This window comes from Leptonychotes weddellii, chromosome 9 (assembly GCF_054177405.1).
Source record: "Leptonychotes weddellii isolate Sample4059 chromosome 9, ASM5417740v2, whole genome shotgun sequence".
Lineage (NCBI taxonomy): Eukaryota > Metazoa > Chordata > Mammalia > Carnivora > Phocidae > Leptonychotes > Leptonychotes weddellii.
In genome coordinates, this window is record NC_138377.1 from 110,601,363 (window position 1) to 110,619,877 (window position 18,515).

Here is an 18,515-nt window from a genome sequence, read left to right on the forward strand (position 1 = left end):
CTTGGGGAACCCTTGGCAGTTGTCTCCAATGGGGCAGGGGGTTGGGGAGGTTGGAAACTCACTAGACTTCTGTTTGCATTTCTTTTGGCAGGGATGGCTACGTGTGTGGACAAGAATTATTACGATGACTTACCTGGATTTAACTAGTCAGGATAAATTAAAAATCTTCTTGACTTTCAGAAGTAATTTTGAATTTTATAGTAAGATCTTGGTGCTTCGTCTGCAATCAGGATTCAAACACCAAAACCCAGTAGTTGGAAGTGATGATTCATTCAAACAGCACATTCACAGATTTTGAAATAGAACATGGCTCTCTCTGCTCCCACAAAATTCACTTCATTTTCCTTTCAGAAGTCAGAGCCATCAGACAACTTAGGAATGAATGTCAGCTCATTCTGGGCTGTGCTCAGGGTTTTGTTTATGTCAATGTGAGGAGCGGGACAACCCTTGACATTAGCACTGCTCCTCATTCTCTGCATGCATCGATGCTACACCTGGCTTGACTCTTGACTGCAAATGATTCTCCCCACTTAGGGAGGGCCTTTCTTCTGCAAGGTTTATTAGGGCCAATTAGCTCTTCAGAGGAGTATTGCAAAAATACCCACAAAGTAAATTCAGGAGACACCTCCCTTTAAATGGACAGTGTTCTACCAACAAGCTGTAACACATCCAGAGCAGTGATGTTAAATTTTCGGTCTTTGGGACATAGCCTGCAGCCCTCCTTCATTTCCCTAGCTGCCTCTGGACGCATCCTTGCCACATAGACAGGTGACATACAAGCAGAAGAGCTGCAATATAGTGAGGCACCATGCCATCTGTGAAGGAGATAACTGGTGTGGAATTACCCACTTCTTGTGTCTAATCTAATCTGGACAGGCTTTCCAGAATACTATTTACATATTGAAACCCTCTCAATAATTTGTAGACACTCATCTCTTCTGGAAGGCTCATGAGTAATTTGTCTCGGTATCTCTATGTAACTGAGACAGAAGACTTGGCTCTACCCATGAAAGGATTAGTCACCTGTATAAATAAGGATAGAAACAGCTTGAGGAAATAGATTCTGTGAGACTCAAAACAAGATCACTGAGCACTGAAACGTACAACACAGAGGCACACAACATATGTCATTGCATCCGCCCACCAACCCACCCCACCAGCAATATCAACAATGAACAATGGAGAAGAATGTGCAAAGTGCAGTACCATCGACAAGGTATCATCAGTTTTCCAGCTAACCAGCTTGGCATCACTCACAGATTCATTTATTTGAGATTCATTCATTCCTTAATCTGACCTGATTCCCCATTTCCTCCCCACCCCAAACCCTTCACCAGGTTCTCTGGAACTTTCCATCTCCTCAACTTCTTCTCTAAACTTTTCCTTAACTCTTTGCCTTAACTGAAATGGGGCTGTCCCTCCCCAGAGGATTCCACTTGCCCTGCTGCCCCTGGGGGAGAGGAAGGAGGGCTGGTGTAAGAGAAAGGTGGGGGCAGCTCAAAAGGTGAGGAGCTCCCACTGCTGCTTGCATACCACTGTCTTTCCCCTCCTGCTCAACTGGCTCCCTATTCTTGCTGCTGTCATCCATCAACCCACCTGGCTGAACCTCCAACCTTGAATGGACTCAACAGTTTGTCTTTTCCACATATTTGTCATTGCCACAGAAAGTCTACCAACCCAGTGGACAGATTCCACCTCAGTCCATTAGGACAAGCCTCAGAGACACTTAACACTGCTCAGTACCCAGACTCCTTCCCTTGGGGTTGATATTTGGGCTATTTGAGATGATTTCATGCTCTTTCCCACCCCACACCCCATTTTCAGGGGTGCCCTTCTTTCATATTTCCTACGTGGAAAACTGAAGCCATTAGAGGGGCCATCCCTCAACTTTCCCACCACCCCATAAAGATGTGTACCTGCATGGTCCCCATCTCCCTGTCCTCTCCCCAGTGCAATGGGCAATATGTCCCATTCCCCTCCTTACCCTTGCATAGTTTCCTGCTTCCTCATCCTCTTCCTCACCATCGCCTTCCATCTGGCCACTGGATTGTTCCCTGCAGCATACAAACATACTCTGGCACCCTCTGACATGAAAAACCACTTTCCAAGGATTCTGAGCCCCTCTGCGTCATCTCTCTGCTTTCCTCCACAGCAGAACATCTCCAAATGCTGTCTTTACTCTCTGTCTCCATGTCCACACCCCTGAAATCTACACCTCTTCAACTCTCTCCAATCTGACTGTTGTCCCCTCACCTCAGGTCTTCAATGTCTCCTTGTGAAAAAATCCAATGGACACATCCTTCCCTCATTAGCATTGCTCACATTTGTCCATTCCCTGCTAATCAAAACACCCTCCTTTTTCAAAGTCTTGGGCCTCTCCCCAACCTGGTTTCTTCCTGCTGCACTTCACACCCATGTTCTCTCACTCTTCCTTCACTTACCAATACTCAGTATGACACCACCCCAGGCTTGGGTCTGGGACCTCTTTTTCTCCATCTGTACTCTCTTCCTACATGATCACATCTGGTCAATGCTTTAAATACCTTCTATATGCTGAGGACTCCAACAAGATCTCTCTAGCCCTTGCCCATGATCCTCATGTTCTTATATCCAGGTGCCTCCTTGGAATTCCTAGGAGGCATCTCAAATGGAATAATGACCAATATGGAGCTGCTAAACCCCTCTTCCCACTGGGAAAACAAAAGCAAAACAAATAAACACATTTATTTCTTTCCCTTTTACAATTCCTTTCTCATGGCTGAGTGCTCACAGGTGCCTACAGCCAAGAGGACACCCCTGTGCTTGGCAGCCTAAATCACACTGTTCTCAAGCTATTATGCCCTTTGATGGGAGAGGTTGAGAGGAAAAGTGCTATGGTCCACTAAGTTGCCATGCTCAGCTTTACTCTCACCCAAGACTTCAATATCTCTCTGGTCTCGCCTCCAGCTACCATCCACTGCCATGTGGAACTGATATTCTTGCCTGCCCTGCAACCTTCCACCCTTCTCTGTCAGTAGCACCCCCATATTCCCATGGGACCTCACCTCTCCTCCAAATTCAGTCTGCCTGTGTCAGCTCAAGGTTGACTCTACTCCCCAGCTCCCTGACAATGGGCAGATGACTGAAGTATGACCAATCAATCTATTCCATTTCCTTGGAAACGTGACCCAAGTCTGGGCAAAAAGACCAAATTCCAGACCTTTGGAGTTACTGGAAAAGTAAAGCTACCCAGCTAAGAGAGTGCTGATGACATTTGAACCCCTGGATCCAGCTAGGCCCCAAGTTATTTCTAAATCTGTCCATTATGGGAGCCAAAAAATGCCCCAGTTTTATTTTTACTTAAGCCAGTTTGAGTTGGGATGATTTTACTCACAACCCAAAGAGCTCTAATTAATGCATTAATTCATTCATTTTTTTTACTCACTTACATGCATAGTAAGTACAAGGCATTAATCCATCTACTAGTGACTTGTCTAAATCATGTCACTAAAACCACAAATGCTCCCCTCTCCCTGCCCCGTTGCTTATGGGATCAAGCTCTGGCATTTACAATCCATAATTGGGCACCATCTGTTCTCATTCCTCAAGACTCTTCTTAAATGAGCCCACTACACCAAGGAGGCCAATTATAATCCCCTTAAAACGCTGTATGTATTCCACTTTCAACCCTTTCTTGGCACTCTCCATATGTGATCCATCTTCAAGATCCATCTCCCAGTCATGGCCCCTGCGAGGAGTTGCCTATATGACTGGCTCAGGCACTGTGGATCCTTCTGCAGCAGCTCCTGGGCCACATCCCCTGCTGGAGCCTAGCCTCCCTATCTGTGTGTCTTATTTCCTAAAGAGCAACATGAAGTCTGGGGCTGGGTCTCCTGCTCCTTTCGGGTTCTTGAGACCCTGAGACAGAACTGGATATGCTCACCAATGACAAGAACTGACACTTGGTACAGGGTCTAGTATTTTCCAGACCTAGTTCTATGCTAATTCTGCTCATGCTCCCAATAACAACAGTTGGGAAACTGAGGCACCCAAGAGCTTACCCAGCGTCACACAGCAGATAGGTGATGGGGCCAGAATAAGAAGTTAGAACTATCCCAACCCACACTGGGATTTCATGGGCAGGAGACCGATGCTTCTTCAGTGAGGAGAGGCAGAGGAGACCTGCAAGGAACATGCATTTCTGAAGCTACCTTTTCCCACCCAGCACCTCTCCCACCATCTATGGTGAAGGGCCAGCTTGAACCCACGTATGCCCTAGTGGTTCAAGAAGACGAGTCCACAGATCACTTGTTTGACCCTTGCAGCGGTGTCACACTGCTTTAAAAATTTCTTAGTCTCCACATCTGTACTTGTAGCCTTGCAGAGTGTAACAAACAGCAGACCAGGCATTGAGCAGCAAATTGAACCAGCTACTTTCCCAGGGAACGTGGTGCCTTTCTCTCCAACCTGTCTTTCTCAACCCTTCCTATCTGATGCTGGAGTCCACGTGCCTGGAGAAATGAGCTGGGAAGCAGGGAGCCAGCCCAGAGGAGACACCAGACTGACCAGAGCTTGGCAGGGGCACTGCTGAGACAGCAATGGGAAAGCAACTCAGCAACTCAAAAAAAGCTCAGCCTCCCCCTCCCTGAGCCAGTGGCCACAGGCCAGGTCAGCTCTGTCACTGACCAGCAAGAAAACGTGGAGTCAGCACCAAGGGCCATTGGGTCTCTTCAGAAGGACTAATCAGACCACTTAAAGACAGAGGTCAGGCTGATGGACTCGAACCAGGGGTTAATGGCTTCTGTCCAGTAAATTCTCCAAGTTTGATTAATTCTTTCAGCAAATGTTTATTAATTGCCAGGCCCCACGCCAGCACTGGAGATAGAACCAGGCCATGTCTCCTGCTAGCTGGAGACAGACGCCTGAACAACAGCTCACAGGGGCAGTAGAGTGTGGGTGGACAGGGAAGAAGAGGGGAGGCCGAGAGCCTGGTGGCCTCTCTTCCATGCTGTGCCATGAGAAGCTGTGGGAGAATTGCCTTTCCCCCTGCCTGGCCCAGCCCATTTCTTGGCATCAGGCAGCAGATCCCTCCAGGTGCCCCTGGGTTAACAAGCAAAGGAGAGCCTGGGGGTCAAGCACCATGTCTGGCACCTAAGGAATTAGAACTGAACGAAGGGGCAGCACCGGCACAGGAGCCCCCTCCCCACTAAATCCTTGTCCTCTTCCTGCACCCCTTCCACCCGCCATTCTTTCTTGTAGCAGGAATCTTGATGCTGTGAGCCGGGATCTGTCACTTCGCCAGCAGACATTGGGAAGCCATTAGGAGAACCGAGTTCTTTCTCGAGGCTGAGAGGCAGCATGATATGCTAGAGAAGGTGGTCTTTGACCTCAGAAAGATCTGGGTTCCAATCCTGAGCTGGCCACTTTGGAAGGATGATGTAACATGGGTGAGAGCTTAGACTCTGAGCCAGACTGCCTGAGGCCAAATACCAATGGTGTCAAGTCCTAGCTGGGTCACGTTGTGTCACTTGCCATTTCTGTACCTCAGTTTCCTTCCTCATAAAGTGGGGATCCCTGCCACAGGGCTGTCAGCAGAACTGGATGAGTGAATTCACAAAAACAGAGCTTAACAGTGCTTAACACAGAGCTGAGCTAACAGTAAGCACTTAGTTATTACTAGTTATATGTTAGATATTGCTAGCTACTCACAAGGATACTTAAAAGAATTAAATGGACTAATCACTGAAAAATGGTGAGTAGGTGCCTGATAAATACTAGTGTCCTCTCTTCCACATTTTTCTGATAAGATGAAGAACACATGGAAGGCAGAATGTGCCGGCCCCGCCATCCTAACAGGTATAGGCCTGCTGTAGAGGGGACTGTCCCAGGGATTGTTCCTGCTGTCCCTCGGATGTACACGGGGCCCCAACTCCTCTAAAGGGGTTGTGACGTTCTTGAGAAAAGATCCATTTGAGTTCATCTTCATGTTTACATGCAATTTGCTTGAACAAAAGAAGCAGGAAGGCAGAGAAGTAGAAGACGATGGCAGAATCAGGCCTGCCACAAGTCCAGAGGAGCGCCAAGGACGTCCCCAGCACATCTCTGCCCTTGACCTGGGGTAGAGGCCAAAGGTCCCTCTCCATAGAACAGAAACTTCACCTTTGCAGAGAAGGAAGCCAAGTGCTGCCCAGAAAAGTCAAGGCTTAAAAATGCTTATTCCTCCCAGAATGTGAGGTTTCTTGCTGCCTTTTCCTGGGTGTTTTTGTGACAGAAGGCGGAAAACCGTCAAGGGTCCAGAGCTGAAGTCTCAAGGCTAGAGGTGACTAGGAGGAGGTGAGAAGGGTAGGAGGAGGACCCCCAACCACCATCTTCCACTGGAAATTGCCACCCCAAACTCTGACTAAGGGACTCTGAGAGAGGGCAGGCTCTGCATGAAGTGTCCCCAGAGCCCTTCTCCTCTCTGTGGCCATCGTGAGGCCCAGCCCCTGGAGAAGGACTAATCAGACCACTTGAAGACAGAAGTCAGGGCAATGACCTCATCCTCTTCCTGCCCCGCCTTCCACCCGCCATTCTTTCTTGTAGCAGGAATCTTGATGCCATGAGCCGGGATCTGTCACTTCTCCAGCAGACATCAGGAAGCCATTAGGAGAACCGAGTTCTTTCTCGAGCCTGAGAGGCAGCATGACACACTGCCTGCCCAAAGCCAGAAGGAGGGGAGTCCCACTGAGGGCCTTTCTCTACATAACCCCAGAGACCCTAGAGTCACCCCCACATATACTTCCCGGAGGGCGGGGATGGACCTGGCTTTAAACCCCTGTTCCTGAACCCAGACCGGTCTCCCCTTGTGCTGCCTGGACCTTCCATCCAACTGGTTCATACCAGCCCTCCCCAACACTGCCCTGCCATGACTTGGGGCTGATGTCACCATCCGAATGGTGACCCAGTCCCTGACTTGGGCCTCACAATGGGATTCGGTTTCCCCTCGCCCTCTGCCTCTGACCCCCGGCCTCTGTCTGCCTCTCTAGCTGGCAGAGTCTGGTCACACCTGAGCTGAGGGCACCGACAGGCACCTCTGGACTGGGCTAGCTGAGGTGAGACCGGGGGAGCCCAAGGCAGAAGCCAGCAGGCAAGGCAGGAAGCATGGGATAAGGTCACCCTGGGATAGCCGTGTGGCAGGTGAGTCACCCCTGAAGAATCCTCTAGCTTATAAATAGGCCAGGCTGGCAATGATGAGAAGAACAATAAGGGACCATTGTCTTTCTTGATAGGCTGTTACTAAACCATGAATAATCCCTCTGAGGAATTAGATTCTACAGACAGCTCCCTAGCCGAGCCCTTCCGTGCCAAACTCCAGCATTGCGAGGGCTCCAGGTGCCCGGGAGCATGCTGGGGCTGTAAGTACATGCCTGTCCCAGGGCATTTAATGAGTCAGCACACCAACCTACGAGCTAAGTATGCCCATCCTGAGTTAGAGATGGATCAACAGGTTGGAGGGGTTTCCTTCCCAGGCCCACGGTTGAGTCACTGTTAGAACCCAAGTCTGTCTGCAGCGAGGCCTCAGCGACTTCAGCCTGACCATGGGGCTTCCCGGCCTGACATAGGGTGGGAGGGCCGGGGGGCCCCAAGTCCTGTGCTCTGACATAGTCCCACCAACCAAAGAGTCCACTGACACTCGAGTATAAGGCTGGCAAGGGGAGAAGTGGTTGGAAATCCAGTCAAGCAGGAATGGATCTATTAAACTTTTTTCATCTTTATGTCCTTAAAAACATTAAGTAAAGGCCAGAGCCAGGAAAGGCTTCCAAAATGAGCAAAGCAAAAGTCTGTTCTCAGCTACAAGGTCATCCGGAATCCATTTGCCAATGAAGGTCAGGTCTCTATCCTTGCAAGAGTTCTGAAGACCATTCCAGCAATTCCCTGGCCCACACCACCACACCCACACCTGCTTGTCCCACACCGCCTGGGAGGGAGCAAGGCTGGGCCTGGCCGGGTGGGCATCGGAGTCCTCAGGAGACCAGGATCAGATCGAGACTCCACCCACTTCCTTGAGCCTCAGGCCCAAAGTGCAGGACCGTGCACATTCCCAAGCTGCCTGGGACGTGGAGATTGGGCGCAAAGGTCACCAGAGCCTGAAAAAGCTTCCTCCCAGCCGGCCGCAGACTCCTGGGTCTGCTGGGGACAGAGGTTGGGAAAATTGTACCTGCTCTCTCAGGCATGGCGGGAGCCAAGCCCTGTCTGCACCTGCAAGGTTGGAAGGGTACATTTTAGCACTACTAACGCAAACTAGGAGGGAGGTTAGTTTGCTTATTTTTGTGTTTTGCTCTTTTTTTTTTTGCATAAACACCAAGCAACCATCTTTCTTTCCCTTCCCCAAACCAGCCAGTGACCTCGTGAAAGCTTTCAGTGCGGGGTATATTTCAGGGAAGAAACCAAGTCTGTCTGGGTGTCTGCAGGTCTGGAAAAGAGATTTCTAAACAGGGTCTCTGGGAAGATCCTTCCTCTAGGAGTTCCTGGGTGGAGCAGGCAGCAGCCGGGATACAAGAGCTTTCTCCATGGACACGTGCAGACCTCGCCTTTTTCCCAATACCAGAAGATGACCTAATCCCTAAGCCAGGCCACAGGGCTGCTTCCTCCATTGATTGTCAAGTCCAATGGCTTCCTTGAACCCTGGACATCTTACACACAAATTAGAACCAAGGACAACTGCTTTAGGTCAAAACAGGCTTTGACCTCAACAATGAGGTAAAACCTCAATGAAATGGTTTGATTTCAATGCATATTTCAATCAATATTTCAACAAAATGTCTGTGTACTAGATGTCATCTGTGTATCTGTCTGTGGACCTGGGGGCTTGTTTCCTATGATGACTCCCAGTATGGGCACCCAAACTCACAAGCCAAATGCAAACCCACAACAAGGATACCCCCTACCCACCCCAAGCCTTCCCTCCTAACATTGGCACCCAAGGTTACAACATAATGTGGGTATGCCTCCAGCCTTCAGCTCCGCTAGATTTGCCAAGGCATTTGTCCAACAACCCAAGATGGCAGACCACGGACACCATGCTGAAGTCAGTGCAGCCTGAAGGGCTTGGAGGAAAGGAATCTGTGTGATCTGAGCACATGCCCAGTTGGTATACAAGCAAGACACCCATCACCAGAGTCACTGTTCACTCCTGTGCCAAGCCCAGCTCCCTTAATCTACCAGCCAGAGTCTAGCCAAGGAATGGAGAGGTAGGGCTGTCACTTCCAAATGGCACACAAATCCTTCCCCACCAATTGGCTACCTCTGAATAACTGGACCCAAAACATAGACAAAGTCCCTTAGGTCCATGACAAACAGGGCAGGGCACGGCAGGCCCATCCTGGTCCTGATGGAGCTGGGTTTGGCCCTATTGCCTGTGAGAGTAGGACCTGCACTGGACCCTGGGTCTTATGCTCAGGAGTTTTCTGGTAGATGGAGCACTCAAGAGACATCGCTGCCCTTTCCCACTGGAGCTCATCTAGGAGACCATGACCCAAGCCAGTCACCAGCCAGTCCCCTTGTCTTCCCTTCTGCTTGTTTTCCTATGGTCCCATCCACTTCTGTGGCTGTTGACCCATATCCACACTTATAGCCCAGAGTCCTTTCCTGAGTTCCAGCTGGTAAAGGGCCAGTTCTTTGGGACACCCTGTGTCTGCTCTGCAGATGCATCAAACTCACCATGTCCATGATGAGCTGACTTTATTCTGCCCCATTCCATCCTGGTCCCAAACCTACCCTCCTTCTACATTCTCTATCTTGATAAAATTCACAAGGGCAGATATTTCTGCTACTCCTCACCATCGCCATTTCTATCACGACCACCACCACCACCTCCAGCTCTAACATCATCTCTATGTCCACTTCTAATTGCACCAACACCCCCATTTCCACCGCGTGCACACACACTCATGCTCACACACACCCCTAATGACTCATCCAGTTCTAGCAGTTCTTTCTCCTAAATTTCTTGGAATCTGCCCCTTCAGTAGATCTACCCAAACGCTGCCTGAGCTGGGACAAGTCCATGTTAGTCTTGCTATAACCAGCTCTTCATTGTTCATCTCCTCCCCCTCCCATCTGCTTACACGTAGCTGTTAGGGGAACCTTTCTAGTGGCTCAAAGCCCTGCAAAGGCTCCCCTGTCCCACCTGCTCCCAGACTTCCCCAAATGTGCCCTAAAAATAAAGAGAAAGTTTTGATCAAATATGGGAAATGTTGGATTCGAATTTTAAGTGCTTTTCTTTGTTGTGAGATTTGTCAGCAGTGCCTTTGAGATGAATAGCATGGAGACACTTAATGGGGAAGAAAGTACATGTGATTTTCTGAATTTCTTTAATCACGTAAGTTTTGCTGAAGTTTCTCAGGGTGGGAGAAGCAAAACCAAGACACCTGTTTTTGGCTCTGGCTGCCCCTTTTCACAAATCCCTCCCTGCTGTTCGGTCTGCACAAAGGTCCTTTCTCTGCTTCACAACCTCCCAGGTCAACGTAACCATCACCCCCCACACACTCCTACCTTACTCGATTTCTAATATTATAATTGTTTTAATTTCTGATATCTCCCCTGTTCTAGGAGCTCCCTATGGGCAGGGAATAATGGGGATCCCCTCAGCCAACACAGCACCTGAGAAATGGTGGTGCCCAGTGTTTGTGACCAACTGTGGAATGCTTACTGGTCCGGGCAGGAAAAGTTGAAGCAGACCAAGTAGTGTCTTGTGCGACTAGCCCACCCCCTGCATCTCACTCCCTCTCTGTCTCCCACTCCTCAACCCACTGCTCCCTGGACTCTGCCTCAGCAGCACCCCCACCGACGTAGCTCTTTCTCATTTGCCAATGACCCAATTCACTAAATTCACGCTGGTGTGTTGCAGTTTCCAATGGACTCAACCTCTAAGCAGGACTCTACACAGCTACCCCTCTGTCTTTCCCAAAGCCTCTCACGCACAGCCCCACCTGGTTCTCCTCCCACTGGCCGCTCTGTCCTGGTCTCCTTTCTAGGTCCAGCCTTATCCACCCTTCTAGTCTTGCTGGCATTGCTCCTCCTCAGGCTTGGCCTGGTTCTCGTCTCCTGCCCTGGGCTCTTCCTCAGTGGGTTCCCTTTGCAGCTGCTCCTGGGGCTTTGGCCACACCGCATCCCCTGCTAATTCCCTCCTGGTGTGCCTCCCTCAGTCCTCTCCTCTGAGCTTCCAGTCTGATTCCACCAACTGCTCACCTGACAAATACACTTTGACATCTCCCTGGGGCCTCAGATTCTGGAGAGCCAAAATATTAACTCTTGATCTGCAGGCTCAAGCCTCATCTGCCTCCAGGATTTTCCCCCATCCACAGATGGCACCACCATCCACAGCCATCTGCCCACTCCCTCACCTCCCCAGCTTGGCCAACAGTTAGTCCCCATAAATATGTCTTTTTTTAAAGTCTTTAAAATATTTTTTATTTTATTGTGATAACATTTAACATGGCATCCACCCTCTTAACAATTTTTTAAGTGCCTAGGGCAGTATTGTTAACTCGAGGCACAATGTTGTACAGAAGACCTCCAGAACTTCTTTATCTTGTGTAATTGAGACTTTATGCCTTTTGAGTCCATTCCTCAGGTCTCCCTCCCTCTAGCCTCCGGTGGCCACCCTTCTACTCTCTGCTTCTATGAGTTCAACACTTTCAAATACCTCATAGAAGTGGAATCATACAGTATTTGCCCTTCGGTGACTGGCTTGTTCTACTTAGCATAATGTCCTCAAGGTTCATCCAACATTCCCCATAGTGCAGGATTTCCTTCTTTCTTAAGGCTGAATAATACTCCATTGTATGCAGAGACCACAACTTCTTTATCCATTCATCCACTGCGGGACATTAAGGTTGTTTCCACAACTTGGCTATTGGGAATAGTGCTGGAATAAGCTTGGGGGTGCTACTGTCTCTTCGAGATCCTGATATCAATCCTTTTGGGTGGATACCCGGAAGTGGGATGGTTGGATCATATGGTATTTCTATTTCTAACTTTGCGGGGAACTGCCATACTGTTTTCTACAAGAGCCACATCATTTTGCATTCCCCTCAGCCATGCACAAGGTTTTCCATTTCTCCACATTCTGGTCATCACTTGTTTTCTTTTCTCTCTCTCTCTCTCTTTTTTTTTTATAATAGTCATCCTGACAGGTATGAGGTGATATCTCACGGTATTTTGGATTTGTGTTTCTCTGATGATTTATAACACTGGACATTTTTTTTTTTTTTAGTTCCCTCCTTTTCTCTTGGTCCCCACTGCTGCCACCCAATCTAGATGCCATCTTCTCTTGCTCGGCTTCTTACAAGAGCTTCCAAACAGGCCTCCCCTTACCCATCGTCACCTCCACCCATGCTCTGCACAAACAGAAAGGTCCTTCCAAATACAAACCATTCCCTCACTGAAACCCTCCAGTGAATTTCCTCCATCAGCTCTTGGGATAAAACAAACATCCCTAGTGTTGACCCTCCACTCATCAGTGTGTTCCCAGCTGAATCTGTGGCTTCCCACAAGTCAGCCACGCCAGCTTTTGTGGTTCACTCTCCCCACCCTCCCCCTTCCTGTGTCACTTAGCCAAATTCCTCCATCTAACTCCATCATTCCTTTGGAGTTCAGTTCAAATATCACCTCATCACAGACATCTTCCTCGGACCCTTCTACATACATGTCCTTGTGATACCAGTGGTTCTTCATAAACTCACTGCAACAGTGATTAAATCCAAAACTGTATTTAGACTCTGTTTCTGTTGGGTTTCCCTTGCCAGAATGCAAACTGCAAAAGGGCAGGGAACCCATGCTTCTTGTTCTCACTCTGTCCCCAGGGCACACAAGTGGATTCAGCCCATACTTCTTAAATTTAATGTCTGGTGAGCTTGGCTTATTCAGAGGCAGTTTCTCTAACTAAGTTAAAAGCAAAGGTTTCAAGAAGAGGCTTGTGGGCGACTCAGTCGGTTAAGCATCCAGGGGTTTCAGTTCGGGTTATGATCTCTGGGTCTTAGGATCAAGTCCCGCATCAGACTCCACACTCAGCACGGAGTCTGCTTGAGATTCTCTCTCCCTCTACCCCTCCACACCGTGTGCTCTCTCTTTCTCAAATAAATAAATAAATCTTTAAAAATAAATAAATAAATAGAAGCAAAGTTTTCAGAGTCAAACATGGCTTTAACCTCTCACTAGCTTTGGGACTTTGGGACTCAGTTTCCTCATTGGTAAAAGAGGGATAACTGTGCATAGGACCTGGCATGGAGAACGAGCTCAAGGAATGTCAGCAGACTTTTCTTTCAGCTGAGGAACAAAAATCTCTATTCTTGCTTTCCTGAAGGTTCAGTGCTTGTAGACATCTCCCTCACATCACACAGAATGGAGACATTATTGAGTCGTTTCCTAGGGCACCATAACAAAGAACCTCAGACTAGGAGGCTTGAGCTACAGAACTGTATTGCCTCGCAGTCCTGGAGGCCAGAAGTCTAGATCAGGGTGTTGGCAGGGTTGGTTCCTTCTGAGGGCGATGAGGGAGAATCTGCTCCAGTCCTCTCTCCTTGGTTTATAGAAGCATGACGACCATCTCTGCCCTCATCTTCAGGACTCCCTGTGTGTGAATGCGTGTGTCCAGATTTCCCCCTTTAAAAAGATACCAGTCATATAGGATGGAGGGCCCACCCTACTCCAGTATGATTTTATCTTAACTACTTATATCTGCAACAATCCTATGTCCAAATAAAGCCACATTCTAAGGTACTGGGGGCTTAGGACATCTACTTCAGTTTTGGAGGGATACAATTCAACCCATAACAGAGCCTATCTATGGGGTCTGAAAAGGAGCCCTGGACAGGCTGGCAGGGCTTAGGCAGGGGTCCCTCTGTGTTTGGTGGCATGTGCTAGCCTAAGTGTCCAGTGTGATGAAGCCCTCAGACTGCCTGGCCCAGGAAAATACTTTTTAAAAATTTATTTATTTATTTTAGAGAGAGAGAGAGAGAGAGGGCGCAAGTCGGGAGAGGGAGAGTAAGAATTCTCAAGCACACTCCCTGCTGAGCACGGAGCCTAAGGTGGGGCTCAATCCCAGGACCCTGAGATCATGACCTGAGCCAAAATGAAGAGTCAGATGCTTAACCAACAGCAAGCTCCTGGTTGATCTGACCGGCCAGTCACCCAAGGAAGGTCACAGGTCCCACAGCTCCCCTTATCTGCTGACAGAAAAAAGCATCCACCCTCCCCTCCCTTTTCCCCTCATTACCAAGAACTGAGACAGGCCAGAACCTTCCCAGAACTTGCAAGACAAATGAGAGTAGGCAAATATTTCTGTGGCTTGCTTCAGTTCCTGTGGCTCTGTGGCCCAGTTCAGTGTCCGGGGTCTTCACTCCAGAAGGGCTCCTCCTGACTCCAAGGAGTACCCAAGAATATACCTAGGACAAATACACCGGGTTGTCTAGACTCCACAGACTGCATGACCCCCAGCAGCTGGAAGGCAAGGTAGGCCCTTCACAGAAGGCATTTTGTCTACATCGAAGGTGGCAGAGGGATGCCCGCTGAGGCCATCCCTTGAGGTTAGCTCGTCACAGCCATGATTTCCCTCTTTTGCCTCCCATACATGTCCAGGATCTTCAGATTTAAACTAGTGCCTACAGCTGATTAGTGACATGCCAGGCACATAGTAGGTGCTTGATAAACATGCCCCAGACTAGCATTTCCAGTTTCCAAATGGAATTATCTTCAGCTGACATCCCCTTCAAATTCCCCTTTGGTGTCCCCTGCCAGGACTCCAGCTGTCCAGTCACCTCAGCTGGGATCCGCGACCCTTCTCCCAGCCTGTCCGCTGGAGGCCTCTGGGGTCTGTCTCCCCGTTTCCCTCAAGCTCCCCTCACTTCTCCAGCCACACAACCTCTAACTAGGCCTGCGCTTGTCTTGCCTCCAACTTGATGACTGTCTTCATTCTCATCTCTACTCCAGTGGTCTCTCTCTGTCCTATCCATCTGACCTCTGCCTCCAGAGCCCCAGGATAGCCCAGGACCCAACGTCTGATCATGCACTGTTTGGATGGACACTGTCTGGCCTCCACCTGTCTGGTCATCTTCCCCTGCCAGCCCTTTCCCATGCCCCTCGCCCTCTGCCTCAGCCCCACCAACCCCTGTCTCATCCCAGACCACGCCATGCAGTTCCTCCCTTGCTACAGGGCCCTCTTTCCCCAATTCTCCAGCTGGAAACACTCCTATTCATACTGTGAAACCCAATGCCAACTCACCCTCTGTGATCACCCTACTCCTTCATCTCTCCTTCCAGAATAGGTTGGATACACGTCCGCTGTTGAATTTGTCGCTCTGAATTTGTCACTCACGTTGTGATCCTCTGCCCATTAGTCACTCTCCCATAAGCGTCCCAGAGGTTCCCAAACCCCAGTGTGCACAAAATCAGCAGGCAGCATCATAAAAAGGCAGGTTGCTTGGCTCCATGCCCAAGATTCTGATTTGGGAACCCAGGAATGTGCCTTTTAATAAACATATTGGGTGGTCTTGTTGCAGGCAGGTGGTCTTTGGGGCCTACACTGAGAACCACTGCTCCTGTGGGTTCCAGGCTAGGGGATCTTGTCTTATTCAGGGCTGTGTGTCCAGCTCCAGCTCAGCCTCCATCACATGGAATGACAGGAGAGCTGGAGTGGGGGCCTTGGCTCATGTAGCTACCCCCTTCCACAGCCGACGGACAATGGCAAGTGCCTCGGTCCCCCTGAGGCTGGCCCCTAACTCCATCTGAAAAAGGGAGACCTCCAGGCCTGACTCACAGAGCCTTGGGGAGAATTGCAGAATAAAAACCTGAGGCGCAGCTTTTGAACCTGATACGCTATCAGTAAACACTGCTAAACCTATATAGCAACCCATGCTTCTCATAATTTTCCAGGAGGTCCAAGAGGTCTCTCCAGCCCATTCATGGGCAAACAGTTCTGGAAGGAGAAATCCCTCCTCCTTTGGAATTGATAGAGTTTAAAACCAGTCCTGAGTTCCCCTAGGTCTCTTGCCAAGTTTTAGGAGGGTGGGTGTTAATGCATAGAGATGAAGGAACCGACACTTCCCGAGAAGACAAAAGGTGGGAGGTGTTGCCAACACACTGTGTGCCTCTGTGATGGGGATGGCCCCAGTGACAGGGAACAGCAATGGCCAGCAGAAATGCAGGTAGCCAAGGGCCAGGGCCTGCCCAGAATTCAGCACCCTTATTTCTGTTTAACTCAACTCCAGTTGGATTTGGTCGTGCACCCACCTGTGTGCTCTGTCTCACCCACACACTGTGTCATTCATTCACTGATGCACAAATATCTATCGAGTGCCTGTTACCTGCAGTTGCTGCGTTAGCCCTGGGATTCAGAGACAAGAGAAGCCTCTACACAAGAGGATTTACAGCATTTGAGGACACAGATAAGCAAGCAGGAGTGAAGCAAGATGGTAATTGCTGGGATGAAAGCAAATGGAAAGTTCTGGAAACACTTGAGAGAAAGACTACCAAGGTGGAGTCCTGCCTTTGCCTGTGAATTGGGATGGAAGAGGCCAATGACACAGGAAGCCCTCATTTCAGAGTCAAGGTCCATTGGGGTGTCCCATGTTGTCCCACCTCTCCTGGTGCAACCCAAGGTCACTGCAACCTCATCCACCAGTCCTTGAGGCCGGGGGCCTGCAGGCCGGGGGGTGGCTGGCCAGGAGGACTGAGCAGAGAGGGCAGAAGGAGCACGGAGGAACCAGTGTGCCAAGAATCAGAGATGGGGACCCTGCCAGCCCTGACAGAGACTCAAGGTAGCTACCCTGGTCTGTAACTGATCTCCTGGACTAGTTCTTACAGCATCCGACTTTTTCAGGGTACCTCTTCTTGGATTCCCATGAGCCCTTTGTAGTCTTATTTTAAGAAAGTATTCTACTTGAGCCAGATTTGTTCATTCATTTGTTCAAGAGTATTTATCAGGCATCAACTAGGTGCCAGGCATAATTCTATGTTCTTGGGATATATAAGAGAACAGCTTTAACAAAGACCCCATTTTCACAGAGCATGCATTCTAGAAGGAGGAAACAGACAATAAGCAAGAAGCATAACAAATAGGTCAATGATATAGTATGAAGAGAGTTGTCGGTGCTAAAAGGCAGAGAGTAGACTAGAGTGAGGAGATTGGGGGCCTAGAGAGTGGGGGAGTAAGTTGTAATATTAAATAGGGTGGTCAGGTGAGTCCTCAGTGGATTAAGGGGATGGAAACAGCACTATCTAAGGGAAGGCTGCTTCTGGCAGAAGGCAAAACCCCACATGGCAGCACTTCCAGAATGTTTGACACACAGCAAAGAGACCAGAGGGCTCGAGCAGAGTGAGCAAACGCAGAGCTGTGGGGGAAGGAGGCAGGGGAGGTAAGGGGGCCTGGGGTCCCGGGCACCCCCTGCGGGCATGAGCAGAAGAATATCACCAGCTGAGTTATGCTCTTAAAGATATCATCCTGGCCACATTTTGAGACTAGATGGGAGAGAAAGAGGAGACTAGCTGGGATGCTGTTGCCATATTCAGGTGTGTTATTGATGCCCAAAGGGGAAGCAGAGTTAAGTGGGGAGCAGCGGCAATTCTGGATCTATCTATCCTGTGGGAGGACCAGCTGGGCTTCCTGACGTTGGATGTGGAACGTGAGAGAAAAGTCAGGTGTGAGTGGGTTTTTGTTGCTTGCAGCCACAAGAGCTGAGTCTTGAAACTGGTCTCCTTTGCTCTCGACCAGGCTTCCAAGTGGGCTCCCTGAGCCTGACTTGCCACCGGGCCCACGGCCTTGAAGACACTGCCTTAGAAACCACCCATTGCCCTGTGAGGAATTAGGGACGATGACTCAGCCAAGGGATTGAGCGCACTAGGCGTATCTACACACAGAAGCTAGAGTCAGAAGGAACAAAGGGTGTGAATGAGAAATACAGGAAATAGACCATGGGCCCAGGAGCTTGTTCGGGCTCAGCACACTTTCCCACACACAGTCAGCAGCTGCAAGGCCAGTCCTCTGTGGCTGAAACTTCTCAGCGAAGGCACGAGACCACACACATCAGTTTATTTACGGGGACTTTGCTGGTGTCATTGAAACTGCTGATGCTCACCTACTCCCATCCATGAACTTCCCAGCATTTCCCAGCCTCTCTTGCTAGGAGGTCCGGTCACATGACTAAGTCTAGCCAATGGACGGGGAGCACTAGGGAGGTGCTTTCCTTCCAGGACAAGCACTAGAAAGACTAGAAAGTCCTCCATCCCTCTCTTCCCCTGCTGCAGTGACCAGAGACAAATGCAGGGATGTTGGATCGCTGAGTTTCCATGGGACAAGAACTACCACCAGCTCTCAGTGGACCTCATATGAGCAAGAAATAAACTTGTGTTTGTTACAGGGTTAATTTATTGTCACAGCATGGCATAGCCTTCTCGGATCACTACAACTGGCCATAGACTTTTAGACCAATTGAAACAATAACAGGAATAAGTAATAGTCACATACTATTTTACAGCTTGAAAGAGCTTTTGCTTACTCT